At 37.1% G+C, this 22,940-nt stretch overlaps 1 protein-coding gene across 1 annotated transcript in view; it reads left to right on the plus strand.

The window, feature by feature from the left end:
- Positions 1-22,940, plus strand: part of Alcam (activated leukocyte cell adhesion molecule) — a 182,440-nt gene that overhangs the window by 20,569 nt on the left and 138,931 nt on the right. The window lies entirely within an intron of this gene.

Raw genomic sequence — 22,940 nt, forward strand, 5'->3', positions numbered from 1 at the left:
TTGCAAAATATTCAGGAGTACAACATCTCAGGAAGCTGTTTATATTAAGTAGCTAGGAGATTGTGCACTTCTGGAATATTTAAACAAAAAAATATGTATGGGGTGAAAATGAAACAAATGGCAAGCTAAAGTGGAGGGACTGAGCTTGGAAATCAACGAAGACTGATTAAGTCTGAAAGGCAGGCAAAAACGTGGTTTACAACTGTTATGGGCTTAGTCCTCAGAGGTAGAATCAAAAGACCGACAAAGGACACAGGACAAATAATAAAGTTAAGTTAAATTCACTTGTGGGAGACATGACGTTTTGGATAATCACCAGCAGTATCCAGCGAACAGGAGTAAAATGTCAGCCGGACCACAACTTCTGCACTCTCCAAGCCTCACTTTGTGTCCATTTCTTTTCCTCTGTCATGCGTACACAGGGAAATTTTACCCTAACTGCAAGTGAAAATTCATTCAGATAAAACATTTTAAGTCAGCTGAAAAAAAATTGTTATAAATGAAATTTATTTACCAGTACTCACAAAATACCAACAATGACTTGAAATACCTGTTGAAACTGACAGTACTTGAAATGTTTTTTGAGTAACTTCTATGATTCAGCCAATGTACTGGGTTAGGTTCTGGCCAGAAATCAGTGAAGAATATATATATATATAGTCTGGTGGTTCTCAAACTTGGACATATATTCTAATGACTGCAGAGCTTGTTCAAATTGACATTTTGGCCCAACCCCTAGAGTTCCAGACTCACTATTTCTGGCATGGGGGTGGGGAATTTGCATTTCTAGCATGGTCCATATGCTGCAGGTAAGGATTGTCCTGGGCACACTATGAAAGCAGCCGTGTGAGGAGGAACAGCACTGCTTAAATGCTGAGACTCTCATTAGTCTAGTCTCCACTGGCCCAAGCCCACTACCAGCACTCCTGCTGGGTTTTTTCCACTAAGAGAGAACATTTTCTATAAATCTAATCTGATTTCTGACTATTGTTCAGCTGTATAACTTAACAAAATTATTGATAACAAGGTCAAGCAAATACAATTTTCAAAGACGAAGGCTCCTTGTTTACTCAGTAAAAATATTTCCTCAGCTTTATGGCCTAATTTCCAATTTAATTGTTGCTTTATTTTTAACAGGAAACTTTTCTTTCTGATTTTTGGTAAACATCCAGTCTTCCATACTCTTTTAGATGTGATAGCCAGTGGTTCATTTATTACAATAATTAAGATGGATAACAGCATGCCAGCTGGAGTGACTGTGCTTGGGTTTAGTGTGTGAATTATTTCGCTGGTCGGAAGGCCTCTTTTGCAACTTTTGCCCTAGTCTTGTCTCTTGCATTCTAAGCCATTAGCCACAGAATGTTTTGGAAAGCTATTTATAAAGAAGTTGGTCATATTTACCAATTTTTGATAACTGTTAGTTCGTGTCTTCAGTTTTCATGGTCCTGAGCATTGCCTCTCACTTTCATTCTGCCAAGGAATTGGGTGGGAAAAAGAAAAGCCTTCTAGGATTTGTAAGTCTAATTTTTGTTTTCTTACATTCATACTTTTATCTTGTCCCAGTTCTCAACTCCCCAGTTTATGACTCTTAAGTGGCTGTGGGCATTTTACTCTCAATACCTACAAGTGCAATGCTAATGTGAATTTCTCATAAGATTCAGAAAGCCCATTAAAATGGAGATGGCAAAAGACTTGTAAAAATACTACTTGCACTTGGACACCATTTTTATTTCAAAAATAAATGTACTTCAAGTTCTAAAAATGTTATTCAGATAAATTTTGGACAGTGGTCAGGTAATGTCTGCATCCATCTCTCTCTCCACCCAGCACAGTTCAGTAAATAATTGTTGGCCTAAGTTTAGTTTTCCAGTTTAACTTCAAAGGAAATTGAACTCCTGATACCTTTCTGCATTAGAGTAGTTCATTGTTCTGTGTTCACAATATGCATTTTTCCTTTTAAACATTATATATCTAAAAAATATACTATAGAAGTTGTCAAAATGGTGTTAGTTAGTACCCATGTCAATAACTTGCTAAAATACGCCAATAAACTTAATAAGGAATTTCCACAGGTAGTGCATGCATACTGTCACATGTTCATATTCTTATTAGCCTACTAATATTCATGGTCTACAATCCTTTAATTTTCTTACTGGGTTTCACTAGGAAAACAAGCAAAAATCTAATGAAATAAACCAAAATCTCTATTGAGTTAATGCCTGTAGTATTTATTTGTATCATCATTACGATTTAATGTTGTATCTTGATAGTCTTATGATTTCAGACTAATTTTTTAGGTTGTCTTTTCCCAATGACCCAAGCAGTGAAAAAAACTGGTCTTCCCTGGAAAATATAAACGAGCTGCTTATACAAAGACAACAAGACTCACTCTGTTTGCCAAACTTTGGCTCTTTTTCAGCATTCTCCATGGGCCTGAGAACACAGAGCTCTCTCACTTACCAGCTAAAATTAACTTGCTTATCAGACAGCCTGCGTTCCTTTGTATGAAAACTGTTCTGAAGAGAAGCTAGATTCGTCCTAGACCTCCACACCCTCTTCCTCACTGCCACTACTTCTTCTCTGTCAATGACTTGTTACTATCTTTATTTTTACTTATCTACTAGTATTGCAGTGTTAAGAACAGAAGCCAAGGCCTGGCCCATTCTAAAATCACTCTGCCAATTAAAAGAGCTCCAACCCATTTTGTCGTTATTTTTTATGGTGGTTTTACATCTTCTTTTTTTTGAAATCATAACAGTTGATAGGAGTAACCACATTGTTCTGTATAGGATAACAAAACACTCTGTAGACAAATTTAAATAATCAAAGGAAGAATTAGAAAAGTAAATATCGGCCGGGCGGTGGTGGCGCACGCCTTTAATCCCAGCATTTGGAAGGCAGAGGCAGGCGGATCTTTGTGAGTTCGAGGCCAGCCTGGTCTACGGAGCAAGATCCAGGAAAGGCGCAAAGCTACACAGAGAAACCCTGTCTCGAAAAACCTGAAAAAAAGAAAAGTAAATATCCCTATTTTGAATCCTCAATGTTATGATGGAGTGTATTTTTTATAGCATGTTCAGAGGTATTTGAGAGCTTCTATTCTGCCACTATAAAACAGACGTTTTGTTTTGTTTTTAATCAGGTTTTAAAAACTGCCTTTGAAGTCCAAGTATCTAAATATTCTAGATGTCATTTCATTTTGAGTAGCAAACTAAAGTATATATATATACTGTTTTTATATACATGCCCCGGCCAGCAGGGTGTCAACGGGGGCGACCCACCTGCGGGAGAGAATGAGAGGGATGGGGGAGACACGAGAGAAGACAGCAAGACAGTGTGTTCTGATCAAGCTGCAAATTTTATTCTCCTCAGCAAGGCTTATATAGCATGAGAGGGGGCAGGAAGGAGGGAAGGAGTGCACAACGTGCCTTACGTGCAGGTGAAGGGGGATGTGCAGGTGAAGGGCTACATGCAAGTCGTGCGTGAGGCTGCTAGGTGATAAGGTCACTGGTCAGGGCCCATTGTTCTGTTGCTATGCTACCTGACCTGCCTGACCTGTTCTTTATCTTTGGCGGCATCTGGTTTAGGGTAGGGGCTTGTTCTCTGGCCTAGCTAGTACTTTTCCATGGTCCATGTTTGGTCTCTGACATATACATATATAAATATACATATATACATACGTATACAAATACTTTAACTGAATTCTAAATTTTAATACTTAGAATGTTAAAATAGTCTAGAATAATAGGCTGCTCTGACATAATGCATCATTTACACTTATATAATGAGTTTATTAATACCCTTCTGTAACATACGTTTGAAACCACGATACAGAAATGAGAAGAATGTCTATAAGTTCTTAGCCATGTTATCAGAGATGAGCAATAGGTTGTTGGAATATATGCAGAGGGAAAGAATCAGTCCTAGACAGAATTGAAGAACTATTCAAGTGAATGTTTCTATGTGGTGGGGTTGAAGTTTCCATGGTCAAGCAGAGAAACTAATTTATTCGTTTTGGATACCTTAAGTAAATCAGTGACCAATTTCTGCTCTCACTATCTAATCATGTGTATTCGAAACACTGGAATCATGCTTTTGATTCTTTGATTTCCATCTGTAGAATAGGACAACTAATATCTATTGTACAATGGGGAAATTGAATGTTTAGGATGTATGATATAAAGGGGAAAAGAAGAATGATGTGGAGAAAAATTTAACTGGGTAGACAGTTGAGAGAGTAGGGCATAGGAAGAAAGAAGAAAGGGAAAAACTAACACTAAAGATGTTTGAGAGAATCATATGGAAACCAACTATTTTATAAACTTTCTAAATATACACATGCACACACAAAAAAATACATATATGCAGACATACATATATATATATGATATACACACATGTATAAACACACACATATCACAATTATTCAGAGTGCAGAGAAGAAGTGTCAGTGGCATACTTGGCCATAAACGTATCATCTATACCACACTATCCGTGAGTATATGGGCAGTATAATTTGTTCTTGTTGGATTATAAAAACAGAGGTCAAGAATTGAGGTGTTGTGTGATGGATCTAGGTTAGTCAGAGGGAGAAGCTGGGTTTGTATATTGTATGTATGTATGAAATTCTTAAAAAATCAATAAAATGTTATATTTTGAAAAGTATTTTTTTACAAAGTATGCAAGAGCTATTCCTAAAATGTATTTTTTAAAGATTTTTGTCAATAAATTTAATCATACATAATAGTGGGTTTCATTATGACATGTCCATACACGGGCATAATGATTTTTATCGTATCAATCCCTCATTACTCTGTCTTATCCTCTTCCAAATCCTACTGAACCCATCCCTCTTCTGAAATTATGCTTTGATTTCTTTCTTTCTATGTGTGTGAACTAATAAGTTTAAATATGATTATTTACAGGAACATAGATAAGGGGTAATTTACAGAATCAAGGGTAACTTACACATATGTTCACCACCAAAGAAAGTGACCAACAAGTTGTAAGCTGATGACACAATGAATATATTATAAAATATTTTCTGATATGAGCTGGTGAAATGACTCAGTAGGTACAGGCAATTGTCCCTAAGCCTAACAACTCTGCAGGAGAGAGAGAGAAAGAGAGAGAGAGAGAGAGAGAGAGAGAGAGAGAGAGAGAGAGAGAGAGAGAGAGAGAGAGAGAGAGGGAAGTGTGTACATGTGAGTGTGTACTTGTCATAGGGAACATGTGAAGGTCCAGAGTACAGACTGAGGGTCAGTTCTCTCCTTCTACTTTGTGAGGCCCAGGAAGTGTGCCTAGAACTAGAAAGCAGGTCTAGTTGTTGACTTCATAGATCTTAACACTAACTCTAAAAGAAATATTTTTTCAAAACACTCTTATTCTGTGGAGGATATTATTTATCTTAGATAGAAAGAATCAAGTAAAAATTTCAATGAACCTCATTTTTCCTGTTTTTGGTTATGTGGTGATCTAGATGTCCCAAGGGATCTAATTTAGTAATTTTCAACTCTACCTATCCTTCATGATCATCTTGGCAGTGAAAATAATAGTCACCAAATATCACCAGTCAATTATGTAATAATCCCCAGGTCTGGGACTCTGCCTTATGTCCCTTTTGGGAAACTGCAACAGACTCTAGAATGTAGCTATGGTTAAGAACCACGACTTCAATGAGACAAACAGAGAAACAGTAATGACTATATGATTCTGTGATGGGAGTAATGACAAATGTCATGAGAAGCAAGTGACTGTTAATAAGACTTGGGAACTTTACCAGATTTCCCCATTTCAAGTAAGTGGCTTATACAGCAGGCAAGTAAGAAACTTCAGTTAGATTATCCAATGACTACATTTATACTCACTGGGAATTTTTTGTTGAGAAATATGTCAAACACTTTGTCACATTGATAAGAATTCCCTGTCCTAAGCATGAGTGATTATTATGTCATACAGTGTCAATGGGAACTGTATGAATGCAGTGAATTTAGGCCAGATCAGTCTGTACTTTCAGTAGGCTCCTTTTTTAGTTTTAGAACTTTTAGTTTTACAGAAAGTTGTAATGGATGGCGCAAAGAATCATCATGTACCACTTTCCCTATCACACATCTGAGATCCTCCACTGCCAACTACCCTCAACAGAATAGTATGGATGCTACAACTCAGGAACCTACATTGAAGCATCTATATCTCCCAGAATTGATAGTTTAGAGTAGTATTCATTCCCGAGGAACATTTTCTGGATGTATGTAATGCATAATCTCATTGATGTATATTTTTTAAGTAGAGGTAGCCACATGATTTTGAATTTGACATTTGTAACCTTAAAATACTGGATTTACTGTATCTTTGGATGTTATGGAGGTACCTGAGTAGCAAGTTCAGTCTCCAAGACTGCCAATCTGGGTAACCCAGAATAACAAAATAGGGAAAGCTTGTTAGGCAGGCTGAGACAGAAACCACAAAGACATGCTGTCTAGTTGAGAAAAGGAAGAAGAGTGTGATGTGATATTCACTATAAAATCCATCAGAGGATTAGTTGGTTCAAAATTAATTGGGGCAGATGAGGTTTTTTTTTTTTTCCATTTTGAGTGTGTCAGTGTTATGTGTGTGCAGGGGAAGGGGATGCATATGTGTTTTCCTACCCACAGTATTGATATCAGGTTCTGCTAACTTGAAGTGCTATCCACTGTTAATTCACTAATAAATATGATTGTTAACTCCTGTATTCTGTTTGCCCGACAGAGTCAGGCAGGCTTCAATTGGCCTAACAGCATGCTAGCAACTCCTAGACTGAGAAATCTAATTACATTTTGGCCATTGTTAAACTGCCTTATCTCCAAGCTTTAGGCTCTTTGTGTATGTTAGATGAAGACTTGCTTCAGCCAAGGGTTTTCCGTGAGGAACAAATCCTAAAAATGATTACTGGGTACTTTAAAAGTTCAAGTTGTTATGAAAAAGTTAATTATTTTTCACTATGTCCATTGACATGTGTACAAGGAAAATAACCTAATATTTTTCATTATAGAGTTGTTAACGGAATTTAACATTTTTGTTTATCACTCAATTCTCAGTACTCAAGTACCATTCTTCTCCTAACTCAGAGTGGGTTATCATCATACAATATTTGAATGATATTTCTGCTATATAAGCTTTCAAATATCACGGTAATGGAAAAGCTTAATGCATATCTTACAAGATGTCAGCCTGACAGAGAATGATCTCAGGAAGGAGAAGGGCTAGAGACCTAGACTCCCCAATCTGAATAAATATGTCGCAGTATCTTTGTCAAGTGGCTAATCTTTTTCTTAAAGGTTTGGGATTAAGGAGAACCCAGCTGAACTACCTGTACAATTAAGAGGAATTGGGAGTACTAAGCAGGCATTTCCCAGTTCCACAAGGCATTGCAAATTCCAGTTCTTCGGTTGGATGTCCCGCTCAGTAGATGAAAATGCATTAGCCAGAGTGTAAATAGAGTCATGGACAGCAGAAGAAGCAGAAATCATAGCAGCAGTGCTAGTTGTAAACCAATACCAGAGGCAGAGGCTTCAGTAGCAGCTACAGCCCCCACAGAGACAGGAGCCGCATAGTAACTACAGCTGGCCAAGGAGAAATAACAGCAGTGGTAGCTGAAGCAATGGGTATGATCTATTGACCATTAACTGTGTGCCAGGCATCATACAAAGATGTCTGCACGATGTGATTCTTTTAATTTTCCCAGTGGTTTCTGTATCATGACACTCTTTACTTTAGGAAATATTTTCATTTGGAGCTTAGTTCATCAAACAACAAACAAACAAACAAGCAAAAGGTCAATGGGCAAATGTATGGTACTTATAATACGAGGTGCTGGCTAGTCACCTTCCTGGGGATGGTCCGACTCTTCCTAGCGGTGCTGTCTTCAGAGGCTAGCTCAGCATCAGCCAGCAGGAAGCTTCTGAGGCTAAAGAGAAGAACATAGAGATTGCTATGTGATACAGGTTTCACTGACCTACTCACATATTAACGTCCATATTACGAAATGAGACAAGGGGGAAGTCTACTAGTGGTGAGGATAGCTTTATAAACTAAAATGAATTGCTAAAGAGAAAATGGAATCTCTTGCCCTGGGGAAATTTAATGGCAGAACTAATAGCTTCAGCAGCAAATGATACAGGTAAAGCCTGAAGAAGGAAGGAGTAAGCCTCCTGAGTCTTTTTTTCACTATAATTTTATAAAGTAATTTAATTTTTTTTATATCTCACAACTGTGTTTATGAACAGAGAGAGGAATCTTTGTGTCCAAGTAGTTGGAACCTGTTTCTGTGAAAATTTGTCTTAACGACCTTGAAGACTGCAACAATAGAACACAAAGGTCAAAAAGTTTTAGAAGCCAGTGCACTTCTCACTATGGATGGATTTGGTAGATAATACTTGAAAAGCATCATTATAATTAACTCTAAATGCACTGTTCAACATTGATGCAAATAAATTGCTTTCAAGGTTAGAGGTAAAATGAAATACAATTAATTTTCTATTTCAACAAGACAAATTAATGATCCGTAGATATCTGATTTAATGCATGTAAATATTAATTCTGTGGTATAGTTTATGATTAAGAAAGGTACAAGCTGTGGTTCAGAGTTGGACTTTTGAAAATCCTATATTGTTTCTTTTCCACCTGGGATGACTGACAGTCTTCAACACTAATCCTCTTCAGAGGGAAAGTGATTTACACATAGGGCTTAGGGCTGAAGTCAGTATGAGCACAAAGCAAATGATGCTTTTATTTCATTGAGAAACTTTCCCTACCTCAATATGTTGGTAAAATATTATGAGAGCATGTAAATAAAAATCTGAATATATATATATATATATATATATATATATATACATATATATATATATATTCATGTGTACCTGGTAGGTTTAAGTTTATATATTGGGTCTCAGTCACTACCTATGTTATTGAGGTTAATAACTAGAATTCTTCAAAGATATATTTCAAAGTAAAACCTCGTAAATCTCAAGCATAGATACTCCTCCTCATATAATGAACAGTGATAAAGTATTTTGATAAATTTAGTGTTTCAAATATTTACATTTTGTTTTTCTATGAGTTCATGCACAAAGTTAGGGAATATGTCTTGTCTCAAACAAACCTTGTAAATCACAACTCTGCCACTAGTTAACATTGAAACTGTTACCTTAAATATATATGATAGCTCTGTTTTGTTTCTTCATTTGCAAAATATGTATGAAGTTAACTCAGTGCTCATGTGAGGATGAAATCAATCCATATGTTTACTATTTCATAGAATTAATGAGGTGTGATATACATCAATGAAGATCATATTTTTAATGAATATCTGATAACAATATCATGTAGTTTAGGCTAAGAATTGGCTCGACAGTTACAAAGGAACACATTTTTCCAGTGTTTCTTTCTAGCATTAGTTTCTGCCTGGATAGACTGATGAGCACAGATATAAAATTGTTTCTCCATGTTCATTCCATACATTTACATATCATTCCAATCTTTCAGATCTGGGGTGTTGTGTAGTAGTTTAAAGTGTGTAAATTCTATAATCAAACATATAATTTTTATTTTCTTCTATCGTAGTTAATAGAAGGTTGAAAAAGACACTTAATCCACCTCTAGCCTTCGCTGTCATCTGTAATATCAGTGAATTGATTGTTATCTAATATGTTGCATGGAATTTGGATAAAGCTAAGTTAGTGGTTTCTATGACTAACACAGAACAGGCTTGCCACTGACTAAGCAATGTGTTCACAGTTCCCCTTTATTGCAATGTGTATTTGATCATCATAGAACTCCGAGTAATTATAATCTTCTATTGAAGGAAAGCAAAAGAAACATGAATTGAAATTAATATATACATTTTTTACTGAAAATTTGTGCTTATTAAAAAGGCAAGTGGCCTAGTAATTAAGGTGCTCATATACTTAGGCCTAAGATGGTCAGTCATGCCCTAGAATGTCACTCATCAAATCTTATTTAGTTCAATTTAGGTGATTTAACGCCTACCTTGTGCAAAGCACCATGCCCAATGTAGGCAAGGGGAGAAAATAAATAAATAAATTAGACACAGTTGTGGTATTTAATGGCTTAAAATGCAGTTGTTAACAGAGACAGAGTTTAAGATGAGCAATGAGAGCCCTTGAAGAGGTATACATTCAAAGTACTATGAGATTAGAAGAGAGAGGTTTCCTCTAAGAGGGATGAACTGGAGAGCCCCTGGTACAGTTTGAAGAAAAAAAATACAGCTTCAATACAGTTTAGACTTGAAGATGCATAGAACATTTTCAGAGAAGTGAAATTCAAGATGCCTTTGTGCATCTTTGTTTTGTGTGGTTGTGGTCATTTAGAAAAGACAGATGTCAGTGCAGCACTAGACAAATACAACAGGGTTAAGTTATAATTACAGTGAGGAAAGGTTTGAATTCTAGGCCAAGGCCCTTTGAATTTACTTTGGATATATTAGGAGCACATTGACTTTCCTAGCGCAAAGGAAAGAAAAGATCTAATGTTTGTGTGAGAAAGGTGTCTATGATGCTGGTATATCATGTGTGCATAGAATGCATTGGGAGGCATAACACAATAGTGGGCACTAGAAGATAAATGTTCTAGGCCAAATCTACCAATGTCCTTTTATCTTTGCACCAAAGATATAAGTAACAGAAAACTTAACATTCATTTATAAGATTACTTAAAGAGAAGAAAAAGACTGGAAAGAAACAAACAATACAAACAACAACAACAAAATTGTTAACTTCTGAAAAATATGTATAATCCCATCAGGTATAAGGAGTTGTAGTAAAATAAAAACTAATTTATAAACAGTCACTTTAATTCCAAGTGCCCATCCTTATGGTTTCAGGAGAGAATTCATAAATGTTTTGATGACTGACCTCACCATGACTTTGGAGCTAGTCAGCTGGCTGTTTTCTTACAAAATAAAGCTATCACTGGAAAAAAAAATATCCATTTCCTATGCCAGAGCTAGTCCAGAGGAACTTGCTATCAGTGTTTTTTGTTTATCTTTAACTACACAGGGTTTCTCTTTTTCTTTTATTTACTCCCCAAACACTGGCTAAGGGGTGTGTAGAGAATTTTCTGATCTCAGAGCAATGGCATTTTGTACCTCATGTCCACTTTTTGGAAGAACTTCATTTCACCTATTGAATCCTAAAAAAAGTGAAACCCAAAGTGAAGACCCATGAATCGAGCTCACTGGAAGTGAGCATGGTTGGTTTGCTTGGTGGTGGTTGGTTGCTTTGTTTCTAGCTTTGTTTATTGTGTCCCTGGCCTTGGGAATTCATGGTTAAACTTCCTCAGGACATTATAAGAGCTGCATTTCTGTCTATTCCACATGTGAAAATGAGCACGTTGAGGCACCTTGCTTGCTCTCATCAAATAAGCATGGTAAAAATGTCACTTGTCACATATTACACTCTCCATAGAGCAACGCTTTCAGGATCCTAGCCTCCATGTCATGCAAGATAGCACTTTACAGACCAGCTGGCAGTAAGTGGCATGACTGGTGTTAGTGGCCTGTCTGTGACATCTGCCCTTCAAAATGGTCTCACCACTGTTTTCACTGAGGAATAAATTGCTTGGAACGTCTTGGTGTGACTTTAGACCACCACCAGAACACTTGGACATCTTCAAACACTGTGACGTTTAGTGTCTCCTTAACGTTTTCTTTCATACATTCTAGCCAGCTGGCATTGTCATTAGCAGCTGTGTGATAGGGATAAAGCTACATACTTTTCAGTTCTTACTTATTCCATTGGCAACATTGAGAGAGTCAGAAAAATTAGATCAGAGGTGATGTTAAAAGGAAATTGCATAAATAGATACAGATGTATTATAGCTTGAATTGTGTGTGTGTGTGTGTGTGTGTGTGTGTGTGTGTGTGTGTGTTTCATTCAATAATCAGCTATTTACTGAGGCAGAATCTCTCAAGGGACCAGAGGCCTGCCATGTCCACCTCGTCTAGCTAGCCATCTTGCTCTCAAGAACCCCTGTCTCTGCCTCTAAGTTCTGGGGTTATAGGTGGCTACCAGATATGTCTGGCTGTTTAGGTAAATACTGGGGGTTCAAACTTTAGTCTTTATGCTTGCCCAGCATGTGCTTTATCCACTGAGCCATCTCCTCAGTCCCATGTTACTGTTTTTAAAGCATTTTTGTTTGTTTAATTTTGGGATTATAATTTAATTATGTTTTGACCTTCCCTTTCCTTCCTTCAAACCCTCCTATATACCCCTTCCAGCTCTCCTTCAAATTCATGACCTCTTTTTCCATTAGTTGTTGTTGCATGCGTATATATTTCTAAATATAACCTTGTGGCCAATAACATTAATTGCATGTATGATTTCGGTGATGACCATTTGGCGCAGGACAATTAACCAATTGGTTATGATTGGTGTGTTCTTCCCTGGTGAGAACCCCTTCTCCTGGTCTCAGCTTTATTCAGTTGCCTGTAGTACCTTGGGTGACATTGATGCCTCGTGGACTTTCTGCTGTCTGGTTTGGCATATTCATTTTTTTTTAACCAGACTCATTTTTCTGTTACCTGTCTGGAAAGGTGGATAGCACCACCATCCAACAATCTTTACGCCAGGGTTTCATGATGTACTGCAGGCTGGCCTGACCTTGAACTCACCTTCTGACTTAACCTTGCAAGAGCTGGGGCTAGAAGCATGCAGGAGTGCACGTTGGTGGAGCAGTCTCTTAAATTATTTTCCACCTGCCTCCCCCCATCATACCCTACACACAGTCATCCAGATACTTCTGCTTATTCTTTCCCTAGCTACCACTTGCACCTCCACACATTCGCTTCATTTGTTTATGCTGCCATCGCTCCGAGGTGAAGCTACCATCATTTCTTGAATTAACTGCTCTGGTAGCTAGCTCTTCTCTCCACATTTATAATTAATAAATCATAATATTTCTGGAGAGAGTTTTAGAAAATTCAAATTTGGTGATGTTACATCTTGCTTAAAATGTTTCAGTAGCTCCTTACCTCTAGTTTAAAGTCTTGAATTATTGACACCAATTATATTAAAAACTCTGGCACTTCTTTCTCTTTGCTTAATTTCTCAGTGCTCATTTGCTCTTTAACACCTTTGTCCCCAAGGATCAGTTTTACTGAACTCCCTTTGTTTCCTCCAAAGTCACCCAGCCCTCTCATTCAATGCCTCTGCCCACCTCACTTCAGCTGGAAGGCATCTTTGAGCCCCTAGCTCATCAGAAGGCCTAGCAACTTTTTCTGAAGTTTTCTTGATACTTCCCAGGCTCCGAATCTCAACTCTGCTATGCTACTGTTAGGTCCTATGGCACTTGATAGTCTAATACCACATACACCATGTTTTACTTTCTATTTCAACATGGGATCTTTTTAAAAATGATTCTAAGAACTTTAAAGACAGAGACAATTTCACTTTTTCTACTAATTTGGGAAAAATATAAAAGATGTCTGAAAATTAGTATGAAATAATTATACTTAAAGCAGTATAATTGTTGAGTGAACTGGATGGACTTTAATGAGAAGATTGAAATCTCAGATTTCAGCTTGACCACTTCATTATTCTGTTACCATGAATGTGTTGTTTAGTCTGTTTGTTTTTTCTTAGATCAGGAAACAGTGAGACAATTATGCTTGGTTCATATTCATTGTGAGAGTTAAGAATGAGTAAGCATGCAAAGCAGTTAACTTTTTCAGAATGTGTTTTCTATAAATGGTACTTCTTCTTTTGCCCATTTATATGCACAGTAGTTCTGTTGACATACCGTCCTTCTGACTGGGGTGAAAAGTCCTGCCACTCCATTATATATTCTCTTTCAACATATAGATCATCATGTTTCCCCCTTTTTGTCAGTATTTGAAAGGCTGTCAATGAGTCATTTTAGTATTGAGGAACTTACTATCATGTTTTACTTCAGGGATAGTTTTTATTGTTGTTTGCAATGGTTCAGTGAAATGGCTGACCTAATGGTTAAATGTACCAACATATTGTCTTTTTGCTGCTATGTAGGGCCTGTGTCTATTTACTGCATTTGTGCTGACTCACTCAGACTACATACTGTGCTTCATTCTATGTGGCCCTGCACATTGTTCCACACACAGTTGAGTAAGTTAATTACATATGATCACCAGTGTAAACCCCACATGTTTTAAAAAATGTTTCTAACCTGTCTTTTTAAAGGGAAGATCCAGAAAAATGAGGTTGAAGAGGTTACTCTTGGTTTTAATATTAAAATGCAATCTTCACCAGCTGTCCATTTTCAAATGAGTTTTCATTTTCAGTCATAGGGTATTTTGTGTGTTAGCTAGCTGTTGCGTAGGAATGTAAATGTGCAAAGGCTTTGAAGTTAGTTCTCTGTTCAGAAACAGCAGAGAAGTTGAACATGGTACTATGTGCTTCTCCTTGAATCTGTAGTCAAGCAAATGTGCCTCTTCCTGTCAACTTGGACTCCCAACCATGAGATTAAAAAACAAACAAAAAAAATTGTTAAATGAGAGCTCACATTTATTCCATAAAGCCAAGTGTCGTGAGGCAGCAGACCATTATGCTGAGGAACTGGATCACTTTTTTTTTGCAAGTTTGTATTTCTTTTGGCTTTATTTTGCTAAGTTAATTTGGTGCCTTACAGCTCATGTCCCTCATAATGTGATGCGGAGCTGTCATTTTAAGACGAATCCCAGAATACAAATGAGGGATTAAAATTGTGTTCGTAAAAAGGAATATACTTATGACAAAACTCAATATTGCTACTCTATTTCATTTTAACTTCAGCTTCATCAGTTACCTAGATGTTCACTATAGAAGGCAAGAGCTGCTAGTCCCAATGGAATTTCCCTTGGATTCTGTGCTTTTAAACACCAAGATATAAGACCTTCTGTCTTTGTTTTTGCATTTCTCAGATACCATTTATCCACCTATTCAGAGTATTTTTCCTACAAATATAACTCCTTCAGTGATTTCCTTACCTGGATTTCCTTGAACAGTTAATACTTCCTACCTCTGTTCAGATCAAATCCCAGAGCATGTATTGAACCTTTGAGTTCTATAATTATTGGAGATATTATTACATGGCATAAAATTATAACATATCTTTATATATGAAATAAATTCCCCTCCATTTTTCTCTGAAAGGGGACACAATGTGACTTTATAGCTTAAAATTGGTGTCCCTTACTGAATTCGTGGAAATTGCAGCGAGGTCAAGGCCACTGAGTTCAAGAACAACCTGCAACATGTGGTCTTTTCACAGCTATGATTTCTGAGTCACATTCCAATTGATGCCACTTATTATCATGGAGGCACTCGAATAAACATTGTAAGAAGACCAGACTCGATCAGGGATGGCTGATAGACATGAAAACAAAGAGTGAGAACCAGGAAGGCACTGATAATTCTGCAACATCAATTGGGAAAAGAGAAAGGATGTCCAGAGAGAACATCACTGCTTTCACCTTGGCAGCTGGTAAAGGCAACGTCCCAAACTACATTATCCAAACTATAATAAGTCAATGGCATTTCGATGTTCATTTTCATAGGGAAAGTCCAGAGGCAAAGAAGGAAATGAGTATAAAGTGCCAGATTTTATTAAGCCTTAAAATAAATAATAATGAAATTTCCTGTAGGATTTTTTTAAATAAAAAAATAGAAATTATAAATCCGAGGGGGCATCTTATTTTTCCACTTGAAGTGCCTGTAACTAATCTGAGTTAGCAGTATATTGTGTCCAAAACAAGCAAGTGGTTGTAAGAAATTAAATTTCTCTGACCAAAATAATAATAGCAATAATAATAATAGTGGTAAGAATTTTTGATATCACACAGCAATGTTCTCAACACAGTCGAATAATGAACACAGGTCTCAAGGTCATTCTTTCAAACGAACTTTGCTTTTCAAATTCAGGTGTATGCCTGACATAGCTCAAAGATACAGTGTTCTACACATGAATATGAGAGATAGATGGGCTTAAAAGGAGATCAAGTCTTGAAGTATGTGTAGGCACAATATAACTGCACTTTTGGAATTGTTAAAGGATTGTAGGCAGAAAGATTAGCAACCACAGAACTCTTAATTGTGTTTTACTATAAGGCAAATGTTCCAAGTTTTTCATTGAAGAGTTGCATTGTCTCACATCTTACAGGGGGTTTCTCTCATTTCTCTCTCTTCTTTCTTCTGTCTCTTCCGTCTTTCATATTCACTTTTATTTATATTCATTTTTCATTCACATACATAAGTTGAAATTACTTCCAAAATTAAACTTATGTCAAAAGGGTATTTTAAATATAAGACAACAGAAAAAAAAATCAGAAATGATTAGAAAAAAAAAGTAGACACTATTAAACCAGGGATACGCATGAGGTAGTACCTGTTATTATTCACAAAATATATTGTGCGGCGGCATGGAATATTAGGGAGGAATTTGATGGTGTCTCAAAAAAGCTGCCATGATAAATACGAGCTGCTTAGCCACCAGTCCTCTCAGTAAAGTCATGTCTAAAGCAGAGTCAATAACACATACTTTAGCATTAGAACAAGAGTTACATAAAACAAATATGTACAGCATCTTATATTATTGGACCCCAAAGTTTAGGGTCTCAAGTGGGCACCCCAAGAACCCAGACTCCAGTCCAGTTGATGCAACAGCACGAGGATTTATTAAGCTTCTATATAGAAGGGCTCCTCTGCTCCCAAGAGCAAGAGTCGCATCTTACTGCAGCCCCATAAGGGCTTTTAAAGGAAAAACCCACAAAAGCCATAAGATTACAATTCCCATACAATTGCGTTTCACAAGATCATGGTCTGATCACAGAGTGGGTACAGTCACGTCAACAGGTACATTTTTCCTGAAACCTCAAGGGGGGTATCAGGGCGGGAGTGGAGTTTACACAAAGGTCAGAGTGGTCCTTCCTGGAACACTTGCAACTATCCCAGTCACAGTTGAGCACATCTCTTAACAGAAATCTTTTTACATTGTTATATTGTTACAGGGGTGATTGAGTAGTGGTTGAGTCAGGTGGCCCTTGGAACTAGATTTTTTTAGTTTCTCATTTCCTGGTGCTTGAAGTTTCTCTCTTCCTGAGGCTTGGGAGTGTAAGCCTGAAGGGCTAGGGTCTTTCAATATCATGTCCTACACATGCAAGCACTTATAATGTTCTGTCTGCTTCTCTTACACTACTCTGAACCCAAACAAAAGAGTGTAATAAGATGCTTGTGCAGCTTCCAGATTTAAAAATGTAAATAGAAGAGTATTAACTTAAAGACACTCTTCTTTATAAGACTTGGAAGAATGTAATGAACATAGATTTATCTGCAGTTTGACAGAGTTAGATTCTTTAGGTGATCACATTTATTTTGATTCCCTTAACAACTGCAGAAGAGTCTGTTGGCATGTAACTGATTTTGAATCATGTTTATAAACAGCTGAACGGAAATTCCTACATTATTTTGGTGATCTGTCTTGATGGGAGTAAGGGGGTCTCATGTGAACTCCACAGACAAAGTAGAGTGTCTGTAAGGTCTTTGACAAAAGTTATAGCACCTGCTCGTCTTTAATTTCTGAAAACATTTTCATTTCCCTGTGCCTGAGGCGATGACTCAGTCACTAAAGGGTTTGCTGCACAGGCAGAAGGACCTGAGTTCTATCTTAGCACCCATAGATAAATCTATGGCAGCATGTACTTGCAGCCTCAGCATTAGGGAGGCAGAGACAAGAGCCCTGGGGATTGCTGACTAGCTGGCCTAGCGTAATTGATGAGCTTTTGACTTAGGGAGAGATTCTGTCTCACAAAATGGGGCTGGCTAGTGATTGACAAACACACTAGATCCTGATCTCTGGCCACTCTGTGTACAAGCATATATTTGCATACACACCTGTACCTGCAGCACCCATATATACATCACCACACACACACAGAGAGAGAGAGACAGAGACAGAGACAGAGAGAGACTGTAGATTAGAAAGAAATGAAGTCAATATAGTCAATATCATGGAAACCCCAAACGTGAAGACCCAGAAGGGACAGCTCATGAATTTCTGTGGCTGTCTTTGCCAAGTATCACCTTATTTGCAATGCCATGGATAGGAGTACTTGTAGTGTCATGCTTCCTAATAGCCACAGACATTCCCTTATCACACAAATAATAGAAAGCAAATACAAGGAGGAAACACTATCCTAGTGTGGAGTGCATGTCTGCCTTTTGTCCTTGGTTTAGAGGGACAACTTCCTACTTTCCTACTCACCATATATGTAAAGTCTCCAATATCATAGAAAATCTACCTGCTTTTCTTTAAAATATAATTAATAAAGTGGTTTAAAATGCTCAATGTATATATAAATAATGTTCTTTACTTCATTCTCATATTTTGATGATGAAAAAGGTTTTGAAAACTATTTTCAGTAAAAAGAAATCCAAAGACATGTTTTGTTCTGGCTTCTACTATTTAGGAAACCAGTTTACTTCTGAGAATGTTTATCCTCTGTATGCATCAGACAAGATGAGATAACTACAGAAAGGTTAATGAATTAATTTACTGGATGTATTAAAAGAATTACATATCTGAATTTTGGGAAATGCATGTCCTGTCAGATGAGAAATGTCATCATAATGCCCTCTATTTGTTAAGGCATGCATTATTCAGACAGATCCTACCATAATCCACACAAGTACCAGATTCTCAAGAGCCTGTGATAAAGCAAAGGGAGTATTTATGTGTGATTGACAGGGCAGTAAAAGAGGACTTGTTCTCAACTAGTCATGATGCTCTGAGACTGAGGCCAGTGGTGGAAATACTGCTTTAGGAACTGAAACAGGGAAGCAATACATTTGGGTAGAGGGGTAGAAGCTGTATTTATTTGCTCAAAAAAGGAAGAAAAAACATCAAAGAACTTATCATCTCTAAAGGCATATAAAGAAAGAAGACCAGTGGTTTTAGACAATCTTTGGTTGTATTTTAAGTTGGAAAATCAGTGATTGATTACTGGGAACCATATCAGAAAATTCTACTTTTAGGATTGATAACTGTGAACAAATGATCTGTAGCAGTGATTCTTAACCTTCCTAATTCTGCAACCCTTTAATATAGCTTCTCATGTTGTGATAACCCAACCATAAAATTATTTTGTTGCTACTTAATAAATACAATTTTGCTACTTTTATGAATTGTAATGTAAACAACTGATATGCAGGATATACAATAGCGATCCCCATTAAAGGATCATTCAACCCCAAGGGGTGACAAGCCGTAAGTTGAGAACCAATGACCTATACTATATATAGGTGCCTGTTCCTCAGATTCTATATAAGCAATGGTTTCAAGTATTTGAAGTTTTACTTCTGTCAAACAGAAAAGCGAGTCCTCTAGGGTCAGGGTCAGTGGCTTTTGTTATAGATGAAGAAATCCTTTCAGAAAACCTGAGTGTGGGGTTCACCCTTCAATTATTGCCATCAGATTTGCTCTGTGAATTAAATGAAGTAGAGAGATGTACAGAAATGAAGAGAAAATTGGTGGTATTAATGAGAAAAGATAACTGGATCTGTTGTGATTTGAAGTCTGTAATAAATCAGCTTCATCTTTGTATTGAACATGGCATTAAAAACACCAGATTTCAATGACACTTAGTCTTCTCATAATAAAGTTTCATTGTAAAATACCAGTGAAATTTGTAGTCCCAACTTTTAAAATAAAAGAAATAAGTTACTTTTAATAACGTATTTTCTCCCACTCCATCTCTTCTACCCTAATGGAAAGTGAACAAAGAAGACATTAGGAGAGGGAAACATGGAACTTCTCACTCATGGAAAACCTAGATTCTACAACATCATGCAATCCATGGAACTCAGAATAGAGCTCCCAAATCTTGACCTAGTGAAAAATGTTTCAGAAACATTACTGTCCATTCTCAAGTCAAAAAGCTGATAAGGTCAATGCATGTGTACTTCAATTTGGGGGAAGGGCTCAGTTTTGAACAACTTTGGTCTAAGATAAACTTTAAAGCAACTACTGATTCCAACATCACTTCTAGTGATAGTGGTAATTCATTCAAGCAGAAAATTTGGTTGGCTTTCTCAATTTACTTGAATCACTGCACCTTTGGAGTACCAATTAATAAATTTAATACTTATGAATGTTTTCTTTTCCGTGAAATAATTTGTAGACTTTTGCCAAAAGAAAAATTGACTCTTTGAGATCACAAATGATAAATAGAGAAAACAGTATCTTTCCTCTGTTGTGTGGGCTGTAACAGTTACCCTAACATGTCCTGTGTGTTAGGTGTTATTACATCAGGTGTTGAATTGGATGTCTTTGGTGCATTGTGGAGCAGAATATTGAACAATGACAAGATAGAGCATTTTTTTAAACAGCCTGTGTTCAAACTACTGCTAATTATGAAATTATGCCAGATGAACTTGCTTTGTTCTCCAGCCACTTCTTCAAGAGTTCCTGGTAGATAAAATATTGAGTGAAGAGAAGCATTAATGTCAGAAGGAACAAGCATACTCATTACACTAGGGAATGACGGTTCACTGCTGAATATTCTCTTCAGAAATGATTAAATTCATAACTAACAGTTGTATGAGTTGTGCTCTGAAAATATAGTAGCTATTTCATTTTACAGCATGGTATATAGTTAAGTCATATAATTTTACTGGAATCTTCTGGTGTAAGTTCTTACTCTAAGCACTGAAAGAAACAACTGGCCACAAGGGCATTTTCTGAAACAGCAGGATAAAATAGAAATTTTGTACAAATGTTCATTCATGTATTAGAGAATGTAATCAAAGTCTTTAGAGTGAAGATTTTATTGTTATAATTTACTGTAAACATATACTAATAACCATAGTTCTTTAATATCATATTTTTGGGGTTTTGTGTATAAAATTTGTCCCTTACCACAATTGAATAAAAGAAAATAAAGCAAATTTAAGGAGATGACTCATCAGGTGAAGTGATTGCTATGCACACACAAGAACCAGAATTCAGATTCCCAGAACCCACAGAAAAGCTGGGTGTGTGTGGAACCCCACCTGTTATCCCAGTTTACAGGAAAGCAAAATCTGTTCTGGCCAGACTAGCTGTAGCTGAGATCTCTGACTTCAGTGAGAGACTCTGCTTCAGTTAATGAAGTAGAGAATTATTAACAGATTCCTCATGTCAGCTTCAGGCATCCACACACATCCCCAAACAGACTTATATGTATGATCACATAGGAGCAGATATGCACACATGCACCACACATATACATACATAATAAATTACTCTTGTATGTATGATAGAATGCTGTATACATGATACAGCCATGGAAAATTAAATTTAATTATTTGAGACAACATAGATGTAACACGAAGATAACAATCAAGGCACAGAAGGATAAAGGTCACCACATGTATATGTAATGTCTTAAAAGGATGACCCTATTAAAACAGAGACTGAATACCAGAGGCTGCAGTGGAAAAAGAAGAGGAAAACATGAGGAGGTTGTAGATGTAACAGTCTTATTAAATAAGAAACAGAGCCAAATGCAGAGTTAAAAACCCAAGAGGTCAGAGCAGTAGCTAAGAGCTGAGACTAAAACCGCCTTCTTATCACCCACTGCCACTGCTGTCCTTCCCCTCTTTTTATTGACTTTCTGTTCTGCCAAACCACATAACCTCCTCGTCACTGCCTGTCTATACAGACCTCCAGGTCTCTATGGTTGGTATTGAGATTAAAGGCGTGTATCTCCATGCTGGTGGTGTCCTTGAACACACAGATAAGAGATCTGCCTGTCATGTGATTGGGATTAAGGGTTTGTGCTACCAATGCCAGACTTCTGCTGTGGCTTGCTATAGCTCTGACCCCCCAGGCACTTTTATTTATTAACATACAAATAAAATCACAGCACAAATAAAATATCACCATAGGAGGTGTTGATCAAAAAGTTCAAAGATGCAGAGTGGAGTTAAACCTTTTAGGAATCTATTGCACTGCCTAGTGACCACAGTTAATGATAATGTACTTTATGTGTAGCACATAAAAGTCCTAAAAATGAGTTTTGAAATACTCTACTGTCAAAAATGGTAAGTTAAAGATGTACTAGATATGTTGATTACTTGATTGAGATTTTCCACACAGAACAAAACATCACACTGTACCACATGAATATGCATAGTTATTATCTGTCAATTAAAAATCATGAACTTCAGAAAACAATTATTGTTGCCATTTCTTGCCTTTTCCATTACCAGAAACTGATAGTTGTCATTAAGAAAGAGGGGAAGAGGCCGGGCAGTGGTGGCGCATGCCTTTAATCCCAGCCCTGGGGAGGCAGAGCCAGGCGGATCTCTGTGAGTTCAAGGCCAAACAAGTGAGTTCCAGGAAAGGCGCAAAGCTACACAGAGAAACCCTGTCTCGAAAAACCAAAAAAAAAAAAAAAAAAAAGAGGGGAAGAAAGAGGAAACTGGGGATGGCAGAGCCCTGGTTTTTCTCAGTATCCATGGCTCTGTACCTTTGTTGCCTGGCTTGTCTGAAAGTTGCCTGGAGAATAATATTTGAGCTCCTGGCCATCCTCACATGAATAACATGTTGTCCTTTTTTCTATGATATTGTAGGAAAGGATTCCATGTGTTTTAGAGTACATCATTTTACTAGATTCTTAGATAGTGGACTTTATTTGCTTCAACATGTCCTACTTGGAGTACTTTGGAAGTCTGTTGCTTCACTTTTCCTCTCTAAATCTTCATCAACTTTGACTTTGCATGTACGAGCTATGCTAAGTAACCTCATAACCATGTGGATTATGTGGCCCCATGTTGGGAGCCATGTGTTAGCTGACTTTTTGTCCCACCAACCCAAATAACCACACAGAGACTTATTATTAATTATAAATGCTTGGCAGGTAGCTTAGACTTGTTACTAACCAGCTCTTACAACTT

The sequence above is a fragment of the Peromyscus eremicus genome, chromosome 12 (genome assembly GCF_949786415.1).
Source record: "Peromyscus eremicus chromosome 12, PerEre_H2_v1, whole genome shotgun sequence".
Lineage (NCBI taxonomy): Eukaryota > Metazoa > Chordata > Mammalia > Rodentia > Cricetidae > Peromyscus > Peromyscus eremicus.